Raw genomic sequence first — 12,928 nt, forward strand, 5'->3', positions numbered from 1 at the left:
TAGCAGCCGAGGACTGCCTTAACTCAGCTGGAAAAAACCCTTCAGTGATTAGACAGGGAACTCTGGGTTACATGTGTGTAACTGTTTGTCCTGCGCAGGCAGAAATAGCAGATTGCTATTTATAACAACAGTGGACCCCTGCAATGTACTCTGCATGGGAATACCTTTGAAGCTGACTCAGAAGCTGATGCAGAATGCTATTACAGTCTTGTTTAATAGTAAACTTCCCAACCAGGACATCTAGTGGGGGTCCACTGAAGATCCCATCCCTACAAGAAGTAAGAAAAATGTGAACCAGGAAGCAAGCCCATTTTGTAATAACCCCTGCATTCTGGAAGATGCTACTTCATGAAAATATTATTAGCATATGGGGAAAGCAGGGGAATGAAGGAATATTGGTATGTTTACTGCCTTGAGTTGTAAATGAAAAAAGTGGGATAAATACTTAAAAAAAAAACCCAAACCAAACCCTAAGCCAAGGGTCTTCAAACTTGACCCTTTTATGACTTGTGGACTTCAACTCCCAGAATTCCTCAGCCAGGCATGCTGACTGATGAATTCTGGGAGTTGAAGTCCACAAGTCATAAAAGGGCCAAGTTTGAAGACCCCTGCCCTAAGCCTTACTCTGCACAGCCAGTGGACAGGTGTGATGAAAATGATAATTCAAGGACATTTGGAGACGCACAGAAAAACGCTAGTGTTTGGAATGAGGAACATCCCTTTGAAAAACAAAGCATGGGCACCAGCAAGGGTTTTCTTCATTTGCCTGGTGCGAGTAATTAACTAGAGGTTGTTCAGAATTGTAAATGTCAAGAGAACTTACTGGTTCTGTTTATAGAAAAGATAGTGAGAAGGTGAACTGCTAATGTTTGCAGGCAAGCTTAACATTTCTCTTTATCAGATGTTGCAATCAGATTGTATGGAGTGTTAGTACCTGTTCCTAACCACAGGAATCAGATTGGTTTAAAAATCTTTCCATAGTTTGCTTTGGCAACAACATATCTCCTAGAACATAAATATAACTTGCTGAAATTTGCATTTTTGTAAGTGCGGTTAAGGAAAAAAAAAAACCCAAGTTATTCTGAGACAGAATAAATTCCTTTCCTTCCTGATGTGCAAAACAATCCTGAATAAAGCTTGGGCAGGGAAGGTGGTGGATAGATCACATGTGATGGAATTAAGAAGTCTTAGATATGGTGAATCCAAAGCAAACCTGTCTTTTGCTCAGCCCCGCCATGAAATTAGCAATATGTTGTTTAAATAAATTGATTAAGTTCATAGTGGCCTAAAGAACAGAAATGATTGCCTGTGATCAATTTGATTATTGCTGAGTTACATATGTTAGAAGTAAGTCTTCATCCTGGTTCATCCAAGCCGGGAATAAATAAGCAAACATGGCGACTGCTTTGGGAAGAAGGTTACAGTTATTGCAGAAGACAGATGGTCCTTGCAAGAAGCAGCAGAGGAGAAGAAAGAGAGGGAGCACATGGGCAGAAGGTCTTTTTATACCCTCTAGCCCTGCTTGGAATAGTTTCCTGTTCCTGTGGCATGAACCTTGAGGATATTTCTGAGTGTTTTTCTAGGCTTTGATATCTGTGGTTTAATCCCATTATCATATCCTGCTTCCCAGGTGATGGGGCTAATGACTCTTAAGAGCTTGGGTGGGGTATGCAGATTTTCTCTTACAGAAGAACTAACGAGACCGAAGTTGAAAGACTACCAAGGTGTAGACGTAAACATATTCTGATCGATGAGCTTTGGGCAAAGAGATGAGGCCAGGTTTGGTTTCTGCTTTTCAAAAAATGCTTTTAAAAATCCTTTTGGTGAACAATATCTTTCTTTCTGCCTTTTTAATATTTCCTTCTCTGGGCTAACTTCCCACACATAGGAATGCCAAAAAACATGACCCCATATCTCAAGAATAAGCCTTCCAGATGTTGTTGGGCTGCACCCAATCCGCATTAGCCAACAGGGCCAATGTGACGGATGAAGAAGTTGCAATGCAGTAATACTGGGAGGATCATACAACTATTCTGCTCCATTTTTGTGCTGAAGTGTGTTTTCTAACACATTTTTCAAAGCATGGGTTGTTTTTCCTCTCTTTATAAAAGAGGAAGATATGTTTGTATGTCTGTGTGTGATATATTACCATGTGGGTATATAGCAGAGAAGGGATAAAGGCAGGGATCAGATGAGAGTGCAAGACTAATATTCTTTTTAAACAGAAATACCAGGAATTGAACCAGGGACCTTTTGATGTGAAGTATGTGCTCCATGATTGAACTGAGCCCTTTTGATAGCCTTCCATGACATCCATGCAGTTTCACTAAAATCAGCTGATAAGAGTATTTAGTTAAATAGTTTATATTTCAAATGCAACCCAAGCTATCTATTTAATTGGAGGCAAATGAGATAGCACTCTCCATCTATTTGCTGTTAATGAAGATCTATACCAGCAGCTTAGCAAAAAAAAAACAAACCCCTGCTTTTTTCAGTGGAGCATGAATCGGCTTAAATTATCCATAAATATTTGTGGGCAGCTTGAATAAAAAATAATTTCTAACAAATAATTACAGCTGAGATTGAGTTGACATATTGCTGCTTGGCAGTTGCACAGCTGGATCTTTAGCTCAAAGCATTATAACAGCTCAGTTCCTTGCTGGGGTTGGGGGTTATTTATTTATCCTGTTGACCTGCTAGCGCAATTTTCGAGTTGTTTTCATACTAGACTTTAGTATCTCTCAGTTTTAACATGTTTACTTCCTCCATTAAATGTCAACACATACATACAGTAGATGCCAGATGGATTCATTTAACAGATGTGATTTTTAAAAAAAACCAACAACTAGAGTTCTGTCATGATGATGTTTCTGACTTAAATATTTGTGTGTTTCTTTGCAGGTGTTCATACTAAAATCAAGAAGAAGGAAGGAGGAGGAAAAATAGGAGAATGTTCAGGAGGGAACTGAAACCTTATGACCAAATGTAACAGATGGACATTGGCTTCTTATGGATGGATATTGACTTCTTATGGCTATTTTCTGTTGAAACTACACAATTAGCAGTCTTCCTAAGCCTGGCATTTGTTCTACCAACCTTGAGAACAAAAACTGGGCATGTTGCTTTCTATATTTTTGAATAACAAATAGCTCAAGGTTGGAGATGATTGATAAAACTAGCTTTCATTTAATTCCAGATTTTGTGACACTATAGACCAGGGGTGTCAAATTGCCGGCCCATGGGCCGGATGCATCACGTGGAAGCCATGCCCATCCCAGCTCCGGCAAGGAGAAAAAGTCATGATACGTCACGACACATCATGTGATGAGCGAGTTTGACACCCCTGCTATAGACTGACACTGTTCTTATTTCAAATGAAAGCCACGGCAAAACTCCTTATGGTAGCTATGATACATGGTATTTTTCAAGAATATATCTGACCAGATATAAATTAAATAAAGAAAGTCATTCTTGTTGGCAGTATATTGGTTTGTGTAGTAAGTAGCAACAATGTAAAAATATGATGCAAGGAAGCTCCGATGCCTGGATTAATGGGGTGGGGGGGAATCAAAGTTGTCTCGATCCTGTTTGTACTGCCATCCCTTCCATCCCTGACTGGGAGCAAGCTCTGACTATAAATCAGAACTTGTAACAGGAAAAGACATTTTATACATCCTACCAGGCAATGAATAACATACAAGTCTTCTCTTTCAGCAGAAACAAGGACTTGTACTTAATATGGATCTGTGGATTTTTCTTTCCTTCTGCCTCTTGGAAAATAAAGAGACAAGTGGACCCTCTCATGAATTTGACCATCATTCCAAACCACACAATCAGTACTTTTTTTTTGCCAGTTTGTTCTGCAGACTGTTGTCAGAAGACAGTGCTGAGAAATGATTGGTTACCCTCTGCCCGTTGATTTATGGGATTTTTCAACTTTTTTTTGTGGCTCCCTATACTTTCTAACAACTGCTAAGGAAAAATAACCTCAGGATAGATTGAATCTCTTCCCTGTACTGATTACACATAGTTCTGTCTCTCTAAGATACCAGGAAGATTGAAGAGGTTCTGAGCAGTTTGATGTTGGATGTAGTAGAGGAACAAAAGAAGGCACAGCCAAGACCACAGGCAAAGGCATCCTGGAATTAGGTTTCCATTTTCACAATTTTATTTGGGTAGTATGGTGTTCCCTTTGAAAAATCAAATATGCAGCTTTTGGGAATTTGGGAACGAGTATTGCTGTTTGAAGGCTGGGTGCCTCTTGTGGCCAGGAGTATTCTTGATTTTGAGTGGTCCCTACAAAGAATAGACAGATCTGATCACAGTGATCAATGCTTTAATTTCATTTCCTGTATCTCTCTATAGGGCTACCTTGTCTCAATCTGTTCTTACATAAATTAATGCATTTAGTCATTCTGCTTAACTTTTAAAATTGAGGTTTATATAAAGAAGACTTTATATAAGATGATACTTACATTGCACAATAAGATCATTATAGGGTTTCCCCCCCTCCAATAGTTTGGATCCAAATTTTACAATCCAGGACTATTGGTCAGGGAAATTCACAAAACTTATAGTCTAAATTATCTGAAGAGACATGTTGCTGATCTCCATTGTGACTCAGCACTCTACAGCATTATTTCAGCCACTTGTTATATCACCTTGATAATACTTGTCGTACATTCTGTAACAGTTATAAAATACAATAAAGCCCGTGCACGACAAGACTGAGATAGCAAGCAGTGGAAAAATGCATTTGTTATAGTTTTAAATCTGTCTAAAAATAATGTTTATATAACCTGCTGCAAGTATCTACATCAGCAAGTGCCTTCAACTTCTTTGCTCAGCTGAGTTAAAATGTGCACATGCAATGAAATTTTAGCAGGTTTCATTTCCCTAAAAACATATGTGCAGTGCCAGCTTAAAGATATAACAGCAAGGATAAAATTCTCCGTCTCCTTCGGCCTAATTAAATGAGTTTCATGCAATCCAGCCACCATTTAGTCATTGGTACCACTGCCTTAACAGCATTTTCATAGCTGGATACAATTACTTTTATGCTTTCTTTGGGGGGGGAAAAGGAATAAGCAAATGCTGAAAGGGCAGCTACTCAAACCCTCTTTGAGGCATGTGTAGCCCCTATACATGAAAATGGGAGCCAGGATGAGAGTCCTAAATAAATCCTCTCCCCCTCTCGCATCACAATTTGCAGTTACTTTCCAGAAGAGAAGGGAGACTTCCTGCAAAAAGAGGGAAACCTCTGTTGTGGAGGTTTTCTGTCTGATTTTGAACCTGGGAAACCATGAAGAGTTTCTCCATAGATGGAAAAGTCTAACCAATGCAGTTGAATTTTGCCCTGTGCATAATGGAGGAGACAAATCAGGCCTAGTGTTCCTCCCTATTGTACAGATTTGATTTACTTTCAATGCCTGAAATAGATTTCTGCTGTTTTGCAATCTTATAAAAAGGTAAAGGTTTCCCCTGTCCAGTTCTAGAGGGTGGGTGTTCATCTCTGTTTCCTAGCTGAGGGAGCCAGCACTATTCAACAATGCTTCTGTGGTCATGTGACTGGCATGACTATATGGTGAGGTGCACAAAATGCTGTTACCTTCCCACCAAAGTGGTACCTATTTATCTACTCGCATTTGCATGTTTTCGGACAGCTAGGTTTGCAGGAGTTGGGAGAAGTAATGGGACTCACTCCATTGCAGGGCACTTGGGTCTTGAACCCCCGGCTTTCAGCTTTCCCGCTGATAAGCTCAGTGTCTTAACCACTAGGCCACCACGGCTTCTTTTGCCAATTTATACCATCTTCATGAAGAAGCAAATCCAGTTGGGCTTAAGTAGGAATAGATATTTGCTGGAATACACTCTCAACCCAAAAATTAAAAAAAAAAAGTAAGTCTTAACAGAGTAGCAAAAGGCAATCTGTGACTATTTCACTTGAATGTCAAGCATATTAGATTGATCTTCAAAAGTTCCCAATCACAGAAGGACAGCAATTGTCTCACAATGATATCTAAATTGGGTAATTGCCTATGCAAATGAAATAGCCTGACACATAGTAATGCAGTACATATGTCTAATAACAGAACATCTGCCTTCTTTGTTCCATTCTGAAAGCTCATTCCAGACCACCTTAGTTCCCCAAAGCCTAATACATTAAGAGCAGCTCCTGAAAGAGCAACCTTAAACCATCTTTCCAATACACCATAGCAAATCTATCAGAAGAACTTGAAACAGAGGTGGCAGCAATAGAAACAATTAACAAACCAATCCTCTACCTTTAATTAAAAGCATAGGGACTACACTGGAGACTTCAACACTGATAGGCATGTTTCTTACCATTCAATTTTGGTCTAACTGAAATTGTTTTATCCTCCTGTTTTCATTAAACCTTTTATTATATTTTGGTTTGAAAGGGGTTGATGTTAACTCTAAAGCTGCCTAGCAAAGAAATCTAACAGTTTTCAACCATCTGAAAATCTGTAAATCTATTAGATGAAGTCTGAATTAACATCCGCTGAAAAATGCATTTAGTTTGACTGCCAGAATTTTTACATTGTATTCTGACCTATTTGGAACTGTTATCCCATTCCTGAAAATTTCTGAAGAGGAAAATAGAACATTTAATTTACAAAAACTAGAATTTTATGCTTTATGTTTGGTTATATGGGGGGAAAATGAATAGGGTATTTCTATTTTGCAAGACTTTATAACCATTGTTCAGACCAGTATGTTGAATTAATACATCCGAACCGATTTAGAGACATGAAGTACACAGTTTGAGTCCTAGTTGTGTCTGCATACAGTATATTAGCCTCAGAATAGCAGAAAGGTTATCCTGCTCAGTTTGCTTGAATATAAGTAAATAAGATAAAGCAGGATTCACAGTCATGTGAAATTCAGTTACTCCAATAAATTCAGTATCGCACTCCAATAAATGAAGATAAGAGTTCCTTTCTTTGGCATTGTTAATCAAAGTGGTAAGTTTGGGACTGGGGAAAAAAATCAGGAAATTGGGATATGGGTGATGTGCACAGTCCTATTATTCTCTCCAGAAATAATGTGGGATGTCAATCTTAAATGGATCTTACTTTTCTTTTAGTGGGGAACTCTTGCACATCCATAAAAAGATGCAATATTGTTCATACACACATATGCACGTACACACACATTTTGCAAAGAGTAGACCTTCCCTGAAGTTTTAAATGAAAAATAACTTATATTTCAGCTCATGTTTACCTCATTAATACATACGATTGCTGCTCATCTTGAAACAATAACATTAAAGTTCAGACATCTACCAAGTAATCACTGTAGAAAAAGAGGAAAGTTAAGCTTATCCTTCAGTTAGGCTGATAAAAACACTTTCTGCAAAAATTCACAACTTGGTGATAAATGTGAAACTTGGTGGATGAATGTGTTGATTTGAACAAGATCCATAAGGAACTGAAATGGAAAGATTTTTCTTCACTTTCTTTCAAGCGTGGGTCTCTTCGTTCCTTTTCTACACAAGATCGATACAATTGATCAGTCAACTTTTTATCTATCCATTCATCCACTTTAAAACTTAGCTTTTCAGCCAAGTTTGGTTCCACTTAAGATCTGTGCAAAAAAGTAATAGAACCAGGGATACACTGACGGGCCATATTCTTGTCTTCCTAGCAGCGGATGATACAGTCTAGTGCAGTGGTTCTCAACCTTTTTAATGCCGCTACCCCAACCGGTCGTAAGTCGAGGACTACCCAACCGGTCGTAAGTCGAGGACTTTCCCTGCCCGGGAGCGCCGCGCATGCGTGGTTCCGCCCCCTGTGCTGGCCGAGGCGTAGCTGGCAAGCGGCAGAGACGGAGCAGGCCAACCACCAGCTGGCCCAGCCCAAGGGAGGTAAGGCACCCGCCGGAAAAGGGGGGAAAATGGCGGACAAAAAAAATGGCCGACAAAAAAAAATGGTGGACAGCCTTGCTTGGCGACCCCCATGAAATGGTCGATCGACCCCAAATGGGGTCCCGACCCACAGGTTGAGAACCACTGGTCTAGTGCCCTGCTTATCCCACTGCAGTGGTAGCAGAAGAAGAAATAGTGATAAAGAGGGAGCACAACAGGCAGAGGAATACTGTTCGGTGGAAAGAGATCCCATTTCTTTGTCAAGAGACAGCATTCCCATTTCATTCAATTCTGAATGTCTGTGTATCCTCAGAGCATTGTTTGATGCTTGGAATGAGGACAGGGACAATGTGCAAGGGACAACGAGGGTAGCATCACCAGTAATTGGCTGCTTTCAGAAAAAGACCATGTTATTTATTCTCTGTGATGATAGTGTATGTTTCGCATATAGAAGCCTCCATTAAGGCAGTTTGCTGATCATCATTAGTAGGTGTCAGAAGCCAGCCAGCTGCAGTCTGAATTAACTGGCATCTGGATAATGAACTATCAGAAACCCCAGCTGACATGGAATTGCAGCCCCCGTCAGTCCTTGATTAGTGGGAAATAGCAATCTGCATCAGTAGGGGAGGGCATTCTCTGGTAATAAGCCGGCCTAATGCCAAATGTTTTATTATACTTTACATTCATGATGTGTTTACTAATGCCTCCCAGTGATCACATTCTCCTTTCTGGAATAAAATATCCTCCTTGGGCTAAATGTCTTAAGACTGGGGAGGGAAGGAAGGAAGGAAGGAAGGAAGGAAGGAAGGAAGGAAGGAAGGAAGGAAGGAAGGAAGGAAGGAAGGAAGGAAGGATTATGTTAATTATTCAACAATAGACATTGAAATTACCCATTTCAGGAAATGTTAGATTTGTTTATAAAAGAAAAGTCATTAGGAAGACACAAATTAGTTTGCTAATTCATCTCTTGACTCTGTTGGCTCTTATTTGGCTCTGAGTTTGACCTAATTTTTTATTACTGTTATAAGTTTTGACAATCTCATATGTAGACATGAGAAGAGAGAGTAGACAAGAGCAGGAAACTCCCAAAACATTGCACTAATCCTTTTTTTGGGGGGGGGGGGCAAACAGAACATTTTTAATCTGTAGCTTTGCATTCCAACCACAGGCAAATTTATAGATTTCTAGAAATGTTGGCAGTCAAGGAGAAAGTTGAATTCCTATTCCCTGACCACTTTCTCCACCCACACAGCATATTTGAGATGCTACCAGGAAGATATATTGGTCCAATTTATGCCAATTTGTGTATCGTTTGGGGTAGGCTTGGAGCAGCTGTCAAAAATAATCCCTGTTCCATTACCAAGAGCAACACAAGATGGAGTCTGCTAGTGTCCTCTCTCTGGTTAAAAGCCATCACCCAAGGTTTGCAAGAAACATGTCTTTAAAGAAAATCCATGCTTCTAAATGCTGGACACAATTGCCATCTTGTGAGCCCTCCCTCACAAATCGCTGTCTGGGAGATGTTTCTGCGTATTATTTTCCCTCGGTTTTGCAGCCATGGGACTTTGTAAGACTGTCTTTTTTATTTGTTTATTTGTTAGATTTATAGCCTAACCTCTTTTTTCCCCTAGGAGATAAAGGCAGTATCCATAGAATTTCAGTCTTACTTCCACAACAGTAACCAGGGGAAGAAATCGTCTCAAAATCACCTTGTGAGTTCTCACAGCTGACTATGGATTTGAACCAAGGCGTCTTGGATCTAAGTCAGCACCTTAATCATTATAATCAGTTATTTTAATCCTCATCATAGTGGAAGATATATGAAAATACTTTACAAGATTACAGGTAGTCCTTGACTTACAACCATTCATTTACTGACCATTCAAAGTTACAATGGTACTGAAAAAGGCCTTAAGTTATTTGTAAAAATAATAAAAGTGGGAATATAAATAAAATAAAAATAAATCAAATCAAATCAAAGGGGAAGCCAGAGTCACTTAACAACTTAACAACTGTACAGCTTAACGACTGTACAACTTAACAACTGTTATGATTCACTTAAGAACTGTGGCCAGAAAGATCGTAAAATGGGGAAAAAGTCACTTAACAATTGTCTTGCTTAGCAGCACAAATTTTAGTCTCAATTGTAATCATAAGTCAAGGACTACCTGCATTGCTGTACAATAAATTACAAGAAACATTAGAGAGCCACAAATAATTCATCCCTTGCTAAGTATGTTGTTGTTTGCTGCACAGATAAAATAATTGCAGCAGTCTAGTAGTAACTCAGCCCTTCCTTCTGAGGATAATGTGGCTTGGCATGCAAAGTTGTGCCTCAAAACTGTGGCCGAGTAACCGTATCACTTCAATCCTCAATTTCCCTTCCTGTCCAATGTAAATTTACATTCTTGAACTACAGTATATGGATTTCATTTTTCCATTCTAGCCTATTTAACTTGCAGAATATAAAAGAGAATATTAAAATAACTTAGGCAGTTTTACTGGAGATTTCAGACTCAGGTCCCTGGATGCCAACTTTTCAAGTATGCCACTTTTCATGGCAGACTTGCCAAATATTTATTGCCATTTTCAGGTGACAGTTAAAATTATCCATCATCTCAAGAGAAAATTTGTCATGGCACTATCTGTTTTTTATTGATAATGTAGCTGCCACAATGTGGCTCTTTGCAGGATGAGGTATGTAACTTAGGGGACTCTGGATGGTGTATTTTACTATTTCAGCAATACACCGGCATGGTTTTCTTGACACTTCTGGCTTGGGAGATATTATTTGATTTTATTTATCCTTCAAAAGTTTTATTCGGCTTTTGCATTGATTACCAAAATGATAAATAGGAATGAAGATGCAGAAAGGTTAGATGGATCAGATGAGAATGAGCTGTCAGACCTAGAGACAAGTGACTTTAGAGCGAAGGGGGTCCTATATCATGCTAAGTCAGTCTGTGGCTTTTTTTGGTTTTTGTTTGGCATGTGAAACCAACCGCTGTCGTTTGCAAGCCATGATTTATATTTCAGCAAATTGTGCATCACCAGCCATTATTTATTTAATAACCTAAGCTTATATTTCACTATACTATATTGCATTTACATCCTTATATATTGATCTATATAAGCAGTCAAAGAAGCTTACAATAATGAAAATAAAGTGGAAAAATATAAGAAACGATCATTAAACTCAACTTAATCACAATGAGAATCAAATTTAAATCACTATTGCTAAATTTCACTTAATCACTTAATTTACTAAAATCAATTTAGTAAAAAGGACATGGGGTTCTTTGCCATCTTCCTAAATCCTGGGAGTGTAAGGATCAAACTGACACTTATGCTCCCCTGCAGAGATTGATCCAAACTCTCAATGTAAGATTCATACAGAAGAAATATCCTTTGGATGTTAATTTGTTGGGTAAAAATTTGTTGTGTAAATTGGGCAATACAATATACCATACTGCAGGCCCTTTATAGATATTCCTGACCGAAAGAATCAAAATCAGATATTGGCTTTGCTTGATACAGCAGGAGGTGACTTGGCAACGAGTCATGTTTTTATTCTTATGGCACCACTTTGCCAGATCTCCTTCTACGTAGTGTTCCATAGGAGCCATGGGCTACTTCCAAATCCAATTCTGCCCTTGCTACATCTGCAGGTCCAATTCAGGTCCTACTAAAATCTGGTGACCCACTGCCCTAGTACCCCAGTACACCTTAAGCCTAGCTGCAATAAGTGATGCCCAGTCATCCATTGTCTTCTGGAACAGGGTATCTTCATCTGTAAATCCAGCCTCTGGCGACATTCCAATTCTGCCAACTATGCCAAGCTGTTGTGGGAAAAATACCCATCTCAATAAAGAACCAAAGCATTTCAAGATAAGAGACCACAAAGTGGCTTTTTATTAGCATGCAAAACTACAAGTGATCGCTGGTGCTTGGCCAAAAAAATGCAAAAGGGCTCCAAACTAAACAAAGTTATGGGTTATATACCACCCCAGAAATATAATATAGGTGTGATAAAGAAAGCAGTGTAAATCATACTAAAATCTAACATCTGGTTACATTATGGGATGACTTTACTAAGCCTGTCCCAGCATTTCTACATTCTTTTCTATAATGGGACTCTAACTGGCCCTAATTATAAATATTAACACCATGTACAATAAATAAGAGTATTTGTTGTGCCCATTATCACACCAAAGAAAAGAAAATAATCTGATTTTCTTATTTGTCTCCTTTCTCTCCAGGGTCATCACATTACTTTAGTTTTTTAGTTATTTGCATATTAGTCATTTACATTTCTATGACTTTTCTCAGGCTTGTGCCATGTACAAGACATCATATATGACAATTCTGCACTTTATATGTGAGACAGCCAAACTCTTACAAGAAGGGCATCTCCAAAGGAGCTTTTCCTGCTGTTTTAAGTAATCAAGTAAGTTCATAGAAACCTCTCAGAAGTCAAGCCCCCCAAAGGCACTTAAGATTTTAAGAGTCAACCTCCATATTTTAAATTGTACCAAATAGGCAATTAACAGCCAGTGCAGATCTTTCAGAACAGGCATCAAAACAGATTTCAGTAGTTAAGTCCATTTTTGTTCTTTCTAAACAGCATCTCTGTCTTTTCTGAATTTAATTTCAGCTTTTTTCTACATCAAGATTCAGTAATAATGATTCCCAGGCATTAAATGAATGGAGCAAGAGAATTAAATGTCATCAGTATAATGATGGTATCCCATTCCAAATTGCTGAATGATCTTCACTACTGACTCCAAATAGTTGTTAAATAGCCCATGGGACAAAACAGAATTCCATAGGACACTTCAGATCAACGACCTATTTATCAAATGGTAATCCTCCAGCACTATCTTCAGGGCAAATATGAACAGGGATAGTCAGAACTGCAAAATGATACCTTCAGTCTCTGAAATAATTCTATGGTTGGTAGTATTAAAAGCTGTAGAAGGAACGGCAGAAGTAGGAGGTGGAATTAAATGAGGAATCAGCCTACAGTCTCTGAATAGCCAC

This window comes from Protobothrops mucrosquamatus, unplaced genomic scaffold (genome assembly GCF_001527695.2).
Source record: "Protobothrops mucrosquamatus isolate PMUCROS unplaced genomic scaffold, P.Mucros_1.0 scaffold1983, whole genome shotgun sequence".
NCBI lineage: Eukaryota > Metazoa > Chordata > Lepidosauria > Squamata > Viperidae > Protobothrops > Protobothrops mucrosquamatus.